The sequence below is a fragment of the Rousettus aegyptiacus genome, unplaced genomic scaffold, assembly GCF_014176215.1.
Source record: "Rousettus aegyptiacus isolate mRouAeg1 unplaced genomic scaffold, mRouAeg1.p scaffold_m13_p_1, whole genome shotgun sequence".
NCBI lineage: Eukaryota > Metazoa > Chordata > Mammalia > Chiroptera > Pteropodidae > Rousettus > Rousettus aegyptiacus.
This window is the reverse complement of record NW_023416284.1, coordinates 133,010,969-133,029,955: the sequence shown is the minus strand read 5'-3', so window position 1 is coordinate 133,029,955 and position 18,987 is coordinate 133,010,969. Positions and strand designations below refer to the sequence as shown.

General features: G+C 33.4%; 2 pseudogenes; both read left to right on the top strand.

Annotated features, from left to right (window-relative positions):
• Window positions 1-7,981: 7,981 nt before the first annotated feature.
• LOC118604845 lies at window positions 7,982-8,100 on the top strand (annotated as a pseudogene).
• Window positions 8,101-14,589: 6,489 nt separating this feature from the next.
• On the top strand, window positions 14,590-14,708 carry LOC118606829 (annotated as a pseudogene).
• The last annotated feature ends 4,279 nt before the right edge of the window (window positions 14,709-18,987 follow it).

Below are 18,987 nucleotides of genomic sequence, written 5' to 3'. Positions count from 1 at the left end.
AGAACCCACGGTAGTTTGGCTTCCGCTGACTTGATCTAGGGCTTAATTAACGTCACTGAGGACTCGTGTGTCCATCTCCCTGTCTATTTCTTTCTCCCTCTTTCACCTATTTGGTTTGAGTATTCTCCTTAGGTCTCAGGCAGTTCCAAGATGAATTCTATAGCTCCTGTTGCTACTGTTCTTTAGGCTGCGATTTTGCGAAGAGAGAGTAAGGTTCCAGAACCACCAATAAAAGTTCCTTTAATTTCATTGGTAAGGAAACACATGAGTAACATGCCTATTCCTATTAAATTAATATATGGTGTATTCTGACTGTTTAGGCATAAATAACCAGGGATAAGGTCAACTCCATCTGAAACATATGGGATAGAAATGGGGATGAAATTAACCCTCCAAGAGAAACCTACTAAAGTAACAAGAGAAGACTGGATGGTATGCAACACAAACATAAGTTATTCATAGAGTCCACAATTTTTATTATCTCTCTCATACGTGCACGTGCACACACACAGACCAACTTCCCATAAACACACATAAAAATGTTCACAGCCCTAAAAAGTACTTGCTAACTCCCTAATCTCACAACTGGGAGGCACACTGCATTCCTGCATATGACTCAAAATGTCAAAGACTTCAATAGGCAATGTAGTCTTTGTACAAACCCAATAAACATTATAAGAAGAGAAGAGTTAAATATGGTAATAAATATGAGAAATAAATGAGAAGGAACACTCTGTTGGCAGTGGACTTAGTTTCTTAAACAGTCAGTCTTGCAAGACCTGGGTATAATTTCTGAGAGGACCTACCACATCTCTCGGATTGCACAGCCACACTGTCAATGAGAGTTCAGCAGGATGTCTTTTCTGGAAACTGCATTCCTTTAGAGACCCAGTTCATTTGCCATCGATCTGCGTACTCGGATATTTCATAACATCATTATTGCCAAACATGAAGTTTTTCTCACGCTACATCTTCTTTAAAAGGTAGTCTGGTTCCAATTACTTCTCATATTTTGAACATCAGAGACCATTAAGGAGAGTTAAAGACTGTCAAGCTTTTAAATAGAGAAAACTTTTAGAAATATTTAGTTCCCAGAAAGCAGCTTGGCCTCAGTACTTTGCTGATCCCAAAGCCTTCATTTACATGCTATCGATATTAGCCTCAGCCTTAGGACAGTTTTGGGGAAAAGTATATCACACACACACACACACACACACACACACACATACACACATACTGGGGGTGGGAAGAAACTACTAATCTAATCTTCTCCTTACTTTGCATTCCCATTTCATCTCCTGAGCAAGAGCAATTATTCACTTTACCTGGCAGAGAGAGCCAATCGAGAGGTTCTTGAAAGAGATCGGTCAGGATGAGAACAATTTTTAAATAAAGGGCTAGATAGTAAATATTTTAGGCTTTTCTAGCCACATAACTATTCTTTATTTTTCTTAATTTTATTTAACACTTTTAAGAACACGAACAGGCCTAGGACCAATTCTGATATATGAGTTGTTGATCCTGTCCTGGCTAGTGAATGAGGCTTCTACCAGGACCTGATCCTATTCCAGCTATGGATCCCAACTCCCTCTAGGATAGAGAGTTCTTCTCTTCCAACACAAATTAATAGATTTGTACCCATCTCAGATTACAAAACATACAGAAGGGACCTATTTTACCAAAGTGGTATTATAATACCTCTTTGATTTGAAATGTGACAGTTTAAGTCTAGGCCAACTCTTTTTGCATATAATGCTACTGAAGGCGGTTACAGGTACTCAACACATCCCAACACCTTGAATGTCTCCTACAAAACCATCTAATGCTGAAGCACTGAGATTTTTCAGAGTTCAGAAAGAAAACACTTAAGTGAAATAAAGATTATCTTCGTGGGCTTAAACCCACTGCTGTACTTCAGTTCTTCAATTGATGCTTGCAAATTGTACTCCCCTGCAATTTGCAAATTGTAAACCCCATTACAAATAAAGTTCTATCCTCCTGGATTTTTTCTATACTACCTTAGTATATTGCCAAGGTTTGATTCATGATGTCTGGATAGCACCCAGGGGACAATACCAGGACAGTCTATGAGGCCTGTTGACATCCAAAATTCTCAACAGTAAAGGCTGAGAAGGAGGTCTTTTAGTTCCAGGTCTCTTGGTTTAATGTGTGTATGGGTTCTCCCATGTAGGTCTATCATTCACTGTGTCTTCATTATCGTTATATTTTTAGTTAATTCTCTTGTTTGCTCATTTTTAGTAGTTCTAAATTCATTACAATTGCATAACCATAACCTTGTCACCCAAAGCAAGTCATTTATGAGAGTGAAACTACATATATAACCATTACTGCTCTTGGCAAAACAAATCTTACTTAGAATTTGGCAAGCAATAGTTCTATCAACCCACAAATTTTTATTAATACAGAATAGTATCTATCTTACTTTTTATAATGAGGTCTGTTTGAATAAGAAGACACCTCTTTTACTCTTTAATGACAAGAGATGAATATTAAAATGATCATGAGAGTAAGTACTGTATTATGTTTTTGCTCCTTAATCTGTTTTTACTAAAGGAACAGCCAATATCTCTAGACCTTCTTATCTATCATCTATCTATCTATCTATCTATCTATCTATCTATCTATCTATCTATCATCTATCTATTGTCTATCATCTGTCATCATATTTAGTAAACCACAGATTTACTGAACTATTAATGGATTAAAAGATGAATTATTCAGAAATGGTGTATGAAAAACTGAATAACTGCCTTTTAAAGACTTCAAAATTGTCCAAAATATGATTCAAAGAATGATGGATAAATGTTAATTATGAAAATCTTAAAATATATTCTAGAATTACAAATAAATATTTAACTAATATTTCCCAGAGGTGGGAAATATAAGAAACAAAATAAATACTATATGAAATGGGAATTATGGCTCCTCTTTTATTCCTGACAAACAATACTTCCCTGTAAATGCAGAAAATTTACTAAAATGCTACATAGAATCTTGGTATATTGCCATCATGGAAAAGAGACATGTATTGCACATTAAGAGACAGTAAGGGATATTTCCTCTCTTACCATTAGTTTAGGAGTGTTAATTATAAGCATTTTCTGTTCTGGAAAAATTAACCAATTGAAAAAAACAACTGATATTTAAATAGAATATTTGAGCCAACTATGACAAAGGGACAGATGATCAATTGTAATGTAAGCCAAACATTAGGAAAAAAAAAAAAAAACACTAACATTCATGGTCAAAGGACATGAATAAACAATGAGCAGAAAAAAAAATCTAAGTGGCCCGTGCATAGCTGAATAAATGTCCTCTAAGTTTGAAAATTAAAATATGTTATTTTTTTAGTGAATTGGGGGTGAACATTCACTTTCATAAAATGTTGATAAGGATATCAATCAGCATAATCTTTCCAAAAAGCGAATTTCCCTCATCTATTAGGATGTTAATATGTTCCCCTCCCCTCCCCCAGGGGTTTACCTCTAAGAACTAACCATAAAGATTGAGACAATTTTTAAAAATATATTTATTTTCTAAATGTTATCTTTTATAATTAAAAGGGCACAAAAATATTACATTGAAATTTTATGGCAAATATCAACCTGTCCTGGAACTGATGTCCCTCAGAAAAATTAAGCAATCAATCTAAAAATTAAACTTTATTTTATTATTCTTCATTCTTTTTTTAATACATCATCTTTTTATTTCTATTTTAATAGATACATTTTTAGTAAGTAAACAGATCTTAAGTATAAAGCTTGATGCATTTTTGTAAATTTTATTTTATTAGTTTCAAGTATACAGTATATTGCTCTTTCTCTCCTCTGGCTCTCCACCTAGCTAATACATTAATGCTAACTGCATTACCTATTCTGTGTTCCCCATCTCTGTGACCATCTATAAACTACTAATTTGTACTTCTTTAACCCTCACCCCATTCTCCCAGCTCCCCAACACCCCTCCCCTCAGGCTGTCAAAATATTCTTTATTTCTTTTTATTGCCTTTACATTATATATTTTACAAAATACATCTAGACATACAAATGCAAGCAACTGTAAACACACACCTATTGTGAAACTTTATCTATGCAGACATTTTGGGAAATGAGTAAACTCTTCCATACATGTGATATTTAGCTGAGCTTCTGATTGGTGGAGAGCAATTCTATACTTTTAAAGTGTTGTTTATAAAAATACCCTCTAGTGCAAATAATGCTAAGAACAAGGAAGTACAAAAGTAATGTCTGACTGGACAAAATAGATGACATAATTATCAGACATTAATAGTTAAAACTATTCATAAAAGACTTGTACTAAAAATATTTAATATATGTCTTATCCTATTATTGATAGCTACTATTTATTGAAAATCTATCTCATGCTAGGTCTAGTCACAAAAGAGCTGAAATAGGATGTTACAATGCTACCTTTATTTAAAAAAAGGATACTGAGTCAAAGCAATTTTTAAGAAAATTAACCTAAATTATAGAATTATGAAATAATGAAGCCAAGATTATAGCACAAGTCCCTTTATTATGAAGGCAAGGATCGTCCTTCAAATTATTTTCCTAGGTCTCTAGATTATTTAATGCGAACCTTTTGGGTGGCTCTCTGCACCCCATTTCCAGTCCACTCAACCCCTTCCCCACCTTCACATACATACTTCAATAGCAGTAGCTCTCTTTATGCTGCCTTATATACGGAGTTCTTAGCAAGATTCAGATTGAAAACAACAAAAAGCAATGCACTCCACCAAAGTGTACCTTTCTGTTCTCCTTCCTCCCTCTCCTTCCTTCCCTCTCTCATTGCCCCACTTTCTTCCCTGCTCCTTTTTTCCACGTTCCTTCATGACCTCATAAAAGCTCCTGAAAGCCAATACAAAGAATTATACAAATATATAAATACAAAATCAGTAAACATTTATCATGTAAGAGAAACAGAGAAAAATATTTATTACTGAATTGTACTTGTTTCTAATACCCAGAGTTCAGTTAAATTGTCTATCTCAATAGTAGCTTTGCAGCCACTTTTCTGTAAAAAGTTATTTATTTATCTGGTCTAGGAGCAATGGTTGAAGATTGTAGCTTTATTAAATGTCATTGAGGTCAATGCAAGATTTGTGTGCTGATGGAAAATATGTCTCCCAAAAGTCTTGCCAAAATGACAATTCCGAGTGCAATTAGAGCAGCTTACCGGAGCAGCAATTGGATTTAGGTTCAAATTCATATATGAAAGTGGACGTACTTAAATTGTCTATGACATAAAACAGAGGTTCTCACCCTGGGAGGTGTATCAGAATTACCTGTGAAACTTTAAAAAAAAACCATATAGGCATAAGATTCACCCACATTCACTGAATCAGAAACTCCAGGAATTACCTTTGTATCTCTAATTTTCAAAAAAGCTTTGCAGGTACTGTGAGACATAGGATTGAGAGCAATTTAAATATGAAATCATTGAAAGTGGCATACATTTCAACACTATAAATACATGTATATATGCATTCATACACGCACATACTTAATGTTTATATTCCAGTTCTATAGCTAATATAGTAACTTAGCAGTCCCTTAGGAAAGCTCTGTCTTTCAATTGGTTTTTACTTTGTTCTTAATAGTTTAGATTTAATTTCAACCCAAGCTAAAATTTAAAATTGACAAGGTCAGGGATAATTATAATGAGATAGATTCTCACTGAGATGTTAATGTATTGAACTGAACTCCCTTTAATATTAATGGAAGCTCAATGGGGAGACGACAAAGATAAGTATGTAATATGAGTTTTCTTCCTAAAATGTAAATGTAAAAAAATGTAAAAGTATTCTATTTGTTTGCCATATAAAAGGAAGTACTTCTTTCATCATTTCAATTATTATTTTAGAGAATTATCTGAAAGTCTGTAATGGTAAACATTTGCTTCTTGTGTTTAATGGTTCTTTTAGTCCATCACCTTAAAATTAATATGCAGGAATAGATTATTATAGATATAAACTAAAGAGATGTTGGATGATTGAATATATCTTCATGAAGCAGCATAATAGGAATCTACAAAAGGGTAAAGTTCTATTAATTTGATAGTTAAATTTACTCTGTGCAAAATGAAAGCCTGCTTTCTAAAACTTGAAAATTAAGACTCCATTTTTAGTAATGCAATTTACAAGAAAAGTTTCATATATTTTGGGATATATGATTACTAATTAAACAAAAAAATTTTGGATCTCGCTTTTTCATCTTATTATGTTATGTTATATTATACTATATTATTGTATTATATTTCATTACATTCCCACATGATAATATAAATTACATTTTATAGTTCAGGAAATGGGTCTCTTTTTGTTTCTACATTTAACCCGCAGAAAAGGTAGGCAGAAAGGTATCAACTCCACTTTATAGATTAAGACACCAAGTACCCTTCAGATACAGGCCAATGTCTTCCAGCTAAAAAGCGTTAATGTCAAGACTGAAACAGAGGTCTTCTGACTCCAAGTCCATAAAACCAAAGGCCAACATATAAAAATAAATCAATAAAATGTTATTTTGTATTTATTGGAAACATTTTGAAGAGATATGAAGGAATCATAACATAAATTAATTATGGGACTACCTCTGAATTTTGCCTTCTAAGTGTTTTTTTCCTGTTTTCCTAAATAACTTTGAGTTGGCTAACAGTAAGTTGACATACAATCATATAAAAAGTTACACAAGTAATCTAATTTCCTAATGATATATTTATCAACTTGTTCTTACCCTCTTCTCATGACGTGTACTTGCACATTAACTAGTTAGCACAGTGTCTAACACAGGAAAGCACTCAAAAGTTGGAAATGTGATCTAATTATAGAAATATTGGCCATTTCAGGTATGCATAACCTATCATTAAGTATATCTATGGATGTAAATCAGCTACCAATCATCTAAAAAAATGTATCACAATTTGTCTGCATGCTACACTACTGCATATTAGTAGAGCTTAGAATTATATGTAATATGCAAGTAAGTAGGATGTAAGTATATAACTGACAAAACTTGAATGCAAGCAAGTTGAAAGGTGTCACCATGACTATTTCATACTTATCATCATATCCATCAGTGAAAACAGTAATAGGAAGAGAATCTCTTCCTCTCTAATCTCACCTAATATACTCAACTATCATTCTCCCTACCTTTTCCATAAAGTCTGTAATAGCCACTTAGAAATTTCAATGACTTTTTAATAGTTACTTTTTAAATGATTCTCTCTTTCTTTAATAATTTTAGTCAATAGCTAAATATCTTGCCTGCAACACCCCTATTAAAAATAAAAAAACAACAAATTAATGATAATTTCTAAAATTAAGATTTAGACATCTCATGAAAATTCTACATTTACAAAATAATGTATGTTGATGATTAACAGTCTGAGATAGGAGTTGGGGGTAATAATTGAGAATGAGATTATTTCTACACTGAAATCTAAATATGAAGAGAGAAAGGCTAAGGCCAAAAACTTGATAATGCTTAACATTAATTACATAAAGTTCAACCTATGTAAATGTGAGCTTTAATTCTGCAGTTTTGTAAAAATCTGCCATTTATTTCTTTGTAACAAACAGAATTTTAGTATACTGCTAAAAAACTGGAATTTATTTTTTATATAATATTCTCAAATATAAAATTCATTATGCCTCAGGCATAAAATTTGAGACTACCACATATTGTCACGAAGTACACCCATTGGGTAGGAGGGACCGTGAAGTCACCTATCACAAGAGAACACACACATATAAGATCCACAACACTTATCATTGTGTCATTTCTCACATGTAAATAGAAAACAGGGTTAGAGTTGGGATTCTGAGCGTGAGCTAGAAGGAAATTACATTATTTCATATACGAATATTTACTTCACCCAAATATCAGCTTATATGGATACATCAAGAAAAGGAGAAAAATAAAATATTGAAAGTCACACATTAGTTTATGGCCATGCCACCCTGAACAAGCCCAATCTTGTCTGATCTCAGAAGCTAAGCAGTGTCGGGCCTGGTTAGTACTTAGATGGGAGACCACCTCAGAAGACCAGGTGCTATAGGCATAAAAAATAAAAAATAAGGGAGTGTAAGCTGAAAAGCTCCTTGCAATCTGTGAGGTCAACCAAGGGTTGTCTCACCTAAAAAAAATAATAATGATGAAAAAAGTCACATCAACTCTTCAGTTTTTAAAACCAGACATCTTAGTAGTTTGAACCAATGGAAAAAAATCTGTTGTAAATTGTGATAACTACAATCACCACATATTAAATTATCAGTAGTGAGCCAGACACTTACATAATCAACAGTCATTCATTTAGGATATACTTTCAAAGATTTAAAAAGTTTATGAATAATTATATGATCAACACTTTTCCAGAAAAACTGGCTTATAACAAAGCTTATAATAAATTTTAGCTACCAAATTATCTTATTTTCTGAAGAAATTGCAAGACATAATTAATATAGGTAAATTGTATTATTGATTCAGCAAAAGTTTTTTTAAAAAAATATGCATCTATTGAAACAACTTATGTTAATTGATGTCCTAACATTCTCTCCTCTTATTTAATTACTGTTAAAAGTAAACTATTATAGATTATTGTATAAAAAACAAAATTATAGAAATTCACTGATATCCAAGGCACAGTTAATGTTCATAATTAGTGACAGAATACAGAACTCAGAAATAAAACCACACATATATTGTCAATTATTTTTCAACTAAGGCACCAAAATACACAATGGAGAATGGATAAAAGTGGTACTGGGAAAAGTGAATATCCACACACAAGAGAATAAAATTAGACCACTATCTTACACCATACACAGAAATCAAATCAAAATTCAATTTAAGACTGAGACTGTAAAATTTCTAGAGGAAAACATAGGGTATAAACTCCTTGACATAGGTCTTAGCAATTATCATCGTCATCATCATCATCATCATCATCATCACCACCATTATTTTGGATTTGACACCAAAAGTAAAGGCAACAAAAATAAACACGTGGAACTAAAGTAGAAAGCTTCTGTATAGCAAAGGAAACTATTAAGAAAATGAAAAAAGCAACCAATGGAATGAGAAGAAATACTTGCAAACCACATATTCAATAAGTGGTTAATATTCAAAATGTATAAGGAATTCATACAACTCAACATCAAAACAAAACAAAAAAATTTACACAATTAAAAAACCGACTAAAAAAACTGAATAGATATTTTTTCCAAGAAGACATACAAATGGCTATTAGATATATAAAAAGATGTTCAACATCTTTAATTATAAGAGAAATTTAAATAAAAACCACAATGAGATATCACCTCATACCTGTTAATGTCTATTATCAAAAAGATAAGAGATAACAAATGCTGGTGAGGGTATGAAGGAAAGGAAACCCTTGTACATAGCTGATGGGAATGTAAACTGCTACAGCTACTATGGAGAACAGTATGGAGGTTCCTCAAGAAAGTAAAAATGAAGTTACCACCTTGTTCCTGTGGGTGGTAGGTGGTTTCAGGCCAGCTAGGTTTAATAGTCTGATGGGACTGGAGGTTATGCTCAGTAGTAAGACAGACTTTTAACTTCCTTTCCTACCTGGGCAGAGATATAAAATGGGCTCCACTACTGGTAAAACTGGTTGGCTGGGGGCCCAAACCAAGCAGAACTGCAGACTAACCTCCCTGGCTGCGCAAAGTCATTAGCTGGGCAAGGTCACTGGCCGGGCTCTGTAAATGGACAGAGATATTTACTGTGCTCTTTGCTTGGGCGCCACCACCTGCAGGAAAATGGTCCACTAAGACCTGAACACTGGATGCTGCAGCCCCACTACTTTTCTCCATCTCTATTAATCCCTCAGATATCCCCAGTGATCATTGTGGGGAGAGACACAAGTGGATCGCTTGGGAAGTGTCCCGCACTGCAGGAAGCTACATGTGTACCTTAGGCTCTCTATTTCCTGTTGGGCCAGAACAGCCCTCTTAGTTCTGCACTGTTCTGGGATTTGCACAATGGTGTCTTGTCTATGGATAGCTGCTAGTTGATCTTATGTGATGGAGACTAAAGGTGGGAATCACATATTTTGCCATCTTGATGACATCAACTCCTTAATTTCTTTTTTTAACAGCTTGTTGAGTAACAAGTCACATATCATATAATTCACCAATTTAAAGCACACAATTTGATAATTTTTAGTTTATTTGTAGAGTGGTATAGCCATCACTACAATACATTTTAGCATATTTTTAATATCCCAAAAAGAAAGCCACAGCCCTTAACAGTCAATCCCCGTTAAACTTCCCTTCCCTCATCTCTGCCAGCTCTAGGTAACTGCTAATCTACTTTCTGTCTCTGTAGATTGACCTATTCCAGTCATTTCATACAAACAGAATCATACACTACGTGGTGTATTGTGACTGGAGTCTTCGGTTTAGCGTGCTCTCAAGGTTAACCTATATTGTGCAATGTATCAATCTTCATTCATTTTTATTACCAAATAATTTTTCATCTAATGGATATACAATTTTATTAATCAGTTCATCAGCTGTTGGTTATTTGAGTTGTTTTCACTTTGGTGCAAATAGGAATAATGCTTCTATGAACATTCATTACAAGTTTTTGTGTGGACACATTTGCATTTCTCTTGAATAAATTCCCAAGTGGCATTGTGTTATATGGTAACTCTATGTTTAAACTTTTGAAGAACTGTCCAAAGTGGTTACACCATTTTGCAATCTCACCAAAAGTATATGAGCTTATTGATTTCTTCACATACTGGCCTACATTTGTTATTATCTGACTATATAATTATAACCATTTTAGTAGATGTATAGTATAATCTCACTGGTTTTGATTTGTATTCCCCTGATGGCTAATAGTGTCGAGCATCTTTTCATGCATTTATTGACCATTTGTTTACCTTTTTTGGAGAAACATCTATTCAAATACTTGCCCATTTTTTAATTGGGTAATTTGTTTTAGGACCTATCTCTCATGTTAATAACTTTATTAATATTAATTATCTTTGCCTTCTTGGGCTATACCATACTTTGTCTCAGCGGGTAATACTTCTAATGTAATATTTAACTTTAATAATATTTTACATGAAAAATTAAGAAAAATAAATAGTTTTGAGACTGTTGTTTTTAAGATATAAATGTGAAATTTTAACATCAGTGTTTTGCTAACATTGTAAAACAAATTTAATAGTTTCCAAGTTTTTCCATGCATAATATTAGAGTTTTTGCTTGATTACACTCTGTGTTAAAACAATCTTTCCCAGAATATTCTTCGCAGATAATTGGCATAGTCAAAAAAACTGTAATCAGGGAGAGCTAAGGTAAAGCTTAGACAGTCAAGAAAGCTACTGAAAATTGAGAAAAAAATTAGTAACACTCACTTTTTAACTTCAACCATGAGAGCCAGCTGGGCAAGTAACATCAGGAGGCAAAATCCATCACTTTGGAGACCTGTTGAGGCAGAAGAATTGCAGTCAAGAACCTCAACATCTTCTGATATCCAAAAGTACCTAAGAAGGATGACAGCATTCTGAAGAGAGAAGCATGAGGAGGGGACAACGTACATAAAGGTTACATTTTTAATTAAGGGAAAATAGAGAAGTTCTTTAATGAACTTTAACTTACTAAATGTTCTAATGCATATTGCACATTTAGTTATTTTTTTTCTTTCCCTCAACCTAGCAGATGGCGGTTGTGCTGTAAAGTACATCAGAAACAGACAAAATAAAGACGCTGCATTTCTATGAGTTGTAGTGTGAGGTAAAATTTGCAGTCTCATTAAGACTATGCTTAGTATTAATATAACCCACTAATACTAAACTCTGTGTATGATAAGTATAACCTTTGTACCACAAGTTATAATGATCCTCATGGATATTTCTCTCATTTTTATTTAAATCGAAGACTTTAGCATTTCAGTGGTGAAAAAGAAATAAGAAACAATTAGCTCCACATGAAAGGCAGTTTTGTTTTGCTTTATAGTCATACTTTAACGTGCAAACAAATTTTGTGAGCTCCTCTTCAAATTGCAGATTATGCTTCTGGGCCTAAGAATCTGCAATGGACCACATTTTGAGTACTGAGACTTTGTAGCAGGTGATTCTAACTAAATGGTATTGACAGAATCATTTGAAGAACTATTTCTAAAACCACATAGCTAATCTCATCTTGCCTTCATTCCTCACTTCTCCAAACAGAGCTGAAGACTTATCAATGGTCTTAAAGGTGAGGACCTAGTGATATATATTTTGAATAAAATAAAAAAAAGTAAAAAAATGTTCAAATGGTTCTAATATGATGTATTTTCACCAAGGGTTTAAAACAATTACTTGGTAATCCTAAGAGTCATGCATGAAACTCTCAAATTCTAGATGTAAACCTAAAATTATATAATCAAGTTTAAAATAAATTTACTAAATTTGGAATGACTTCAGAATGGGTAATTTTGATTTTGATAGAATGACAAATTGGAGATAGACTTACTGGAAAATAGAGAAATGCCCCAAATCTCCAAGATCTATGCCAAATTGTTTTAAACCCAAGAAATGCATGAGTGCCACTAATATTCCATTGTTCATGTGATTCTAATTATAACCACTGTGGGCATGTTATCAATTTTAGCCTCATATACATTATGATATTCAATGGATAAATTAGATTATTCACTCATAACTTTATTTAGGAAGAAACTCATTCCCATTAGGAACAACTCATTTTCTCCATGGGGTATCTGTTCAGTTCCTAGGAGAAATCACTTGGTCAATGCCAGCAGTCTGCTTCAATTTCCTACTATCCAGGGATCCTTAGATTCAAACATCTGTGAAATTTCCAATGGCTTCTTCATGCCAATGGAAAGCAAAAAAATTTCTTTCTTTGATGGTGTTTCCAGATGTTCTTAATGCTGCACATATGGCAAGGGCCATTCTTTTCTAATAAGCTGAGGTTTTCAAAGAATCACACTAGGCAACTGAAATGCGACAGACCCTGAAATCTATCCATAGATTGGCTTTATCTCAAAAGCATTTATATTCCTGACAACCAATATAATTATCCCAATACCTATATGCAAGGTTTTACACAGTCATAATGATGAAACAATTTGTAAAATACTCTTGGTTTTTGGCACAGGAAAGCAATTTAATTACTGAAAAGAAACTTTAGTTTGCTAAAATTTCCTTTTGAAATTGTATGTTTTTCTATTGTAACAGACTTTGAGGATTCAGTATTAAGAGACTTTTCAGGGACACATAAGTAGAAAAGAGAAGATGCCGTTGGCTTGATACTTTCGTTTAATGTGCCCTAAGCCACATCCTCAACTGTTCTACTCAGTTAATGTTTTTCATTTGCATTATTATAAAAATAATAAAATTGTTTGGATGAAAAACAATGCAACTATTCCAAATCTGTAACAAACTGTTTAAGTTAGAAGGCTGTTATCTTTTATCTGAAGTATTAAAATAGTCTCCTAAACTTAACTTATGAGACCAGCATTGTCCTGTTTTGTTTTGCTTTTATTGTGGTCCCAGAACCTACTGCAGTAGAAGCATCACCCGGAAATTTGTTATAAATGCTAACTTTCTGGCACCACTGAGGAACTTCTGAATTAGTAACTCTGGGTTGGGACCCATGACAACGTATTTTAACAAGGTGTCCAGGAGATTCTGTGAGGTAAAGTTGGAAAACCACTCAATTAGACTAAAGTACTATGGCAGAAATCTGAATAATTATGATGGAACAGTTAAGGGAGAAATTAGCTCCAACTAAGGGATCAAGAATGACTTCCCAGAGACTGTGATATTACAACAACTCAGAAAACACCTGTAACAAGTTGAGAAAATTTTGTTGAAGAAAAGAGTATCAGGATTGAAAAAAAAGCATCAAGTTGTCACAAAAACGGGCTGTGTGTTTGAAACATGCAGGGCTACTTAGTGGGAACCAATGGTAAGAGAGACTGAAGAGAGTTGTTTGACTCACTTTTTGAAACATTGTGTATGAATTTTTTCTTTGCAGCAAGCAAAAGGCATCAGAAGGTCTCGAAGAGAAGACTCTTGCTTCTCAAAACATAACTTTGGCAGCAGTGGTGAACAGAGTTATGTGAAGAGTGAGAAAAAAGCCAGTTAATTAGTTATTTTGATATCAAGCTCATGATGAGGTTTTAAATTATGATAATAGTAACCAGGCCAATTAAGTCATTAAAAAGATTGCCTTCTAGTTAACATGCGTAAGGTATCAACAGATCATTTCTCCCATCTTAACAATAAGAAAATGTCAGATAAACTAGAAATCACAATTCTCTTAAAAATCCTCAAAGAGTGGTAGATGTAAATAAGTCTGAACTAATTCAAAACAAAGAAGAGCCTACATAAGTGAACAAACAGCAAAAACACTTTACGTTCTGAACAAAAGCTAAATTATGTCAAACTGATGGCAAGAAAGCTGATGAGTCAGTCAGGGTCCATGCAGGAGACAGAAACCACATCCATAATTTGAATGGGGATAATTTAATGTAAATTTCTTAACTAAAAATGTGGTATAAAGTCTACAGACATGCCACCCTGAAGAAGCCCGATCCTGTCTGATCTCGAAAACTAAGCAGGGTCAGGCCTGGTTAGTACTTGGATGGGAGACCACCTAGGAAGACCAGGTGCTGCAGGCATACAAAATAAAAAAATAAGGGATTGTAAACTGACAAGGTCCTTGCAATCTGTGAGGTCAATCAAGGATTGCCTCACCTAAAATCAATCAATCAATCAATCAATCAATAAATGAATAAATAAAAATGTGATGTAAGAGTTACATAAGATAAAAGCATTACTAAAAGATTACATAAGATAAAATAATTGCAAAGTTAGAAATTAGTTACTATCCACAGTCTGAGGAAGAATGGACAGAAAAGGAACTGTGAACTTACAAGGGCCCCCAAGGCTAAGATGTGGGCTTCTTTGGATAAGGTATGGCTACAACAGGAAAATTCAACTTAATACTGGTGGAGAAATTTTCTACATGGCCTTGTTGGGCAATAGCTAGTTATCCACACAGATGTGTCTTTCAGAAAAAAGTTAAGAAGTTATGCCAAATGAGGGTGGTAATTAAAGTAATAGGCGAAAATCAGATAACTCATGGATATAGAATAAAACATGAAAAGAAGATGACCTGGGTAGAACTGATAGGTGATAATAGGCCCATTATATTAAGAAAGAATGGTAAGATGAATGGAGCAGAAACAGCAAAATGTTATCTTACAAAATGAAGAAAGAGAGTTCAAAGCATAGATAGCATATATTTCCCTTTTTTTTTTTTTTTTTTTTTTTAACTGGCAGGAATGTCTACATATAGAAAGAAGAAACTCTTGTACTGCTGTTGGGGAGAACGCATGTTAGTTAAACCTTTTGGAGATGGACTAGAGGTATATATGAATACCATCAAAATATTTATACCTTTCAGAAATAGAGATTTAATTTGATGCCACATAATCTCCTTGACAAATACAAAACAAAGAAAAAATTTCACGTGGTCTCAAAAAGTTCTGCCCTGGGACAGTTGCAGGATAGCGTGAGAATATTTAGCTGGAACAAGGAGATGTTGTCAACTAATCCTTGCTGTAAAATGCTTAATATTATTGTAAAGAAAATGTGAGGTGAATATTGGCACTGTAGGGATACCTTTTAGAATTTTTGCAGGTTTTATGGTTAAAGGTGAAGTAACCGATTTATTGTTGTGTTTCACATATCTGCCACAGTCATATTATTTGAAAGAGTTCTATGGAGTTAGGAAAATCTGTAGGCTTAAACTGTTTCCCTTTGCACCACAATGAGCTATTTGGGATTTGGCACTTTCTTTGTGATGTGTTGCAGGTAAACACAAAGGAAAAGTCAAAGGTGAATCATTCTGTTGAGTTAAAAAGAACAGATTTGGGGCTGTGTGGAAACACAGGTATAAGATCGACTATTCTCATTCCATTGACTCATCAATTTGGTGCAACAACAAGTATCTTTCAGTTTATTGATTAAATACACTGGTTATTTTTGTACATTTGCTTGTATGTGGAAAGCTGCAGTATTGTCAGTCAACATGGGTCTTGGAGTCAGATAACTTCAGCTTATATCCTGCCTCTGGAAATAACTGTGTTATCTTCTTCTGTCTCAGTTTTCTCTTTGGTAAAATGGAGATTATAAACAAACCGATTTCTTAGGGTTACTATAAGAGTTAAATTAGATAATATATCCAATGGGATTGAACAGTACATGGCAGAAAAAAAGCCTACTGGCTATGGTCTCTCTCTCTCTCTCTCTCCCCCTCTCTCTGTCTTTCTCTCTCTCTACACACACACACACACACACACACACACACACACACACACACACAAGCTTTGTCATCAAGTTATGTATATATACTACAAATTTACTTAAGATATTTAGTTTGAAAATTCATTTAACTAAATAAATATATTAATTAATTTATTTAATTTGACTTGTTCCTTAAAATCATGTGAAGAAAATAACCAGATGTTTGACAACCAATGTTGTGTCAATCTGTCACAAACAGGCCAATTCAATTAAAAATGTAATTATTCATTCCAATGGTCTGTTTACACAGTACAAGGCATTTAGTTTGGCCACATTTTTACTTAATTGCTCAAATAATTGGACTTTAGGTAGAGCCTAGAATGGTCAAATTTGATGCTACTGAATGATTTGGTTGTTTAGATTTGTCATGACTCATTAACTGTAAGTAGCAACAGAATTATTTCTGGTTTTCTGCCTTTCACAGGACCATGTAGTTGGGCTGTAGAAAATTTTAATAGCAAGGACATTTTGTTGTTGTATCTAATTGTTCTTTAGCCATAAAAATATGAATTTTCAAAAATTTGCTATTACATTTTAGAGACTACATATATATGCAGCATGTATATACAAACATAAATATGCATACACATGTAAATGTATGTGTATGTGTATATATACATATATAGTCTTCAAGTACATATGTAAAAGATTATACATACACACATATACTCATCACTTGAAATCTTGTATTCTTACAAGAATATGATAAACAGTAAAGAGAGTAGTTTTCTTACTGCACTAAAGCATAACTATATGTCTTTCTATATATCCAGAGAAAATACTTTCAAATATTTTAAAGACGAATACTCATATTTACATATTTAAATAAAATGACATTGTGATATTCTTGTCATTCAGAATTACATAAACAGGGCAACAATAATCAATAAAGAAATATGTGAAAAGTAATTTATAGAGAACTCAATTATCTAGAAGTTGCCACTAAACACAATTCAAATGTGCACAATCCACTAATTTATATTTAAGAGTTATAGTTAGCCTTACCACTGGAATCAATATGTAGGCATTTTTTTTTTGTCCCCAAACTATTCCTGATGTTCTGCGATATAAATTATAATACGAAATAGACAAAACCACAAAGGAATTTCCCTCTATCAAGGGCTTAAATTAAAAAAAAAATTACTTTGAAAAATCGGTTGTGCATTAACTTGCTTCAAACGAAATTTTAAAGAGGAAGGAAAGTTCCAGGCAATAAAAAAGCCCAATTAAAAAACCAAAAAGAACTCTTGTGCAGTTTCAGGTTTTGTATTTTTTCTTTTGTTATTTTATTTGTTGTTCTTTTTCTATAAAGCATCAGGAAACACAGAATGCTTTTAGAGTTGTATTACCAAAATATGTGTCAAAGTATACACAATATATGCCTCTACTCATTACCTAAAGTATTCTTATAAGGTGAATAATAAAGGGTATGAGTGGTAAAGGGTGAGAATTTGCTTGCTACAGTATAGCCTGCCTAAGCAAAAAATGTTTCTTTTTACTGAGAGATACCTCGTCTCTTTTCAGTTTGTGGACAGGGTCTATGGCAACCATCATAACCTCCAAGTGGATCTGAGATGAGGAAAGAATATCATTTAAGTAGAGTTGTTTTCCTTCAAGGCATGAAATAACTGGAAAGATTGTGCCTTTTTACCTTTTCGGCTAGAGTTGAATGTGTTTGAATCTAATGTGTCAAAAATATTTATAATAGATGACTTGGGGTCTGATGTTGCAGCCCTCAGGCAGTCAAAACTCCAATTGACTTCAGTGAGAACTTTACCTGCCCAAAGTCCAGCTGCCTTATCCCTGAAGGGTAAAAAGAAAAAAAAAAAAAAAAAAAAGGAAAAAGCTTAACCAAAGCACTGGTTTCAGGGTTTCAGGAACCAGAGACAAAAAGCCTTAGATGACTAGAGAAAGAAATTTGCAGATGATTGTGAGTCTATGAGATTTAATTGACAAACGTGGCTTGGTCTACTATGAAAAGAATAATTTTGATTGATTCTCCTCTACCTACTCATGAACATAAAGTTTATATATTTGAGTAGCAAAGTATGATGCCAATGCTCCCAGACTATATAATTCTGTTTTGATGTCAAACGCTCTTAGTATTCATGAAGAGCCTATCAACTTCCTCTTTCCCCTAGCTTTACCAATTATAGGCAGGTCAAAAGAAATATAGTAAATATAAATTGAAGGTCAAAAGATAACTGCATGTCAAATATCAAGAAAAATTTTCCATTAACATAAATTAAAGGTAAACTGAGATGCAGGTACCTTAAAAATCTACTAGTCCTAACACCTCACTATGAAGGTAACTGGACCTAGAGGCGGTTAGACTTTTTCTTTCCACTTTACTATAAGGAGCTCTTCCTTTGCCATATTCCAGGATCATCTCTTTACTCTACTTCTTCTCAAAAACTTTTTTTCTGAGAAAAAATACTGTTTTAGTTGAAGGGATATAAACTGGATTTAAAAATCAGACAATGTGTTGACTGTTTAAATTATATAGTATTTCGGACTCATTTTTCTCATCTATCAAAGAGCGTACTTGTGCTAGATTACTTGATTGAATAACTTCCAAATATATTATAG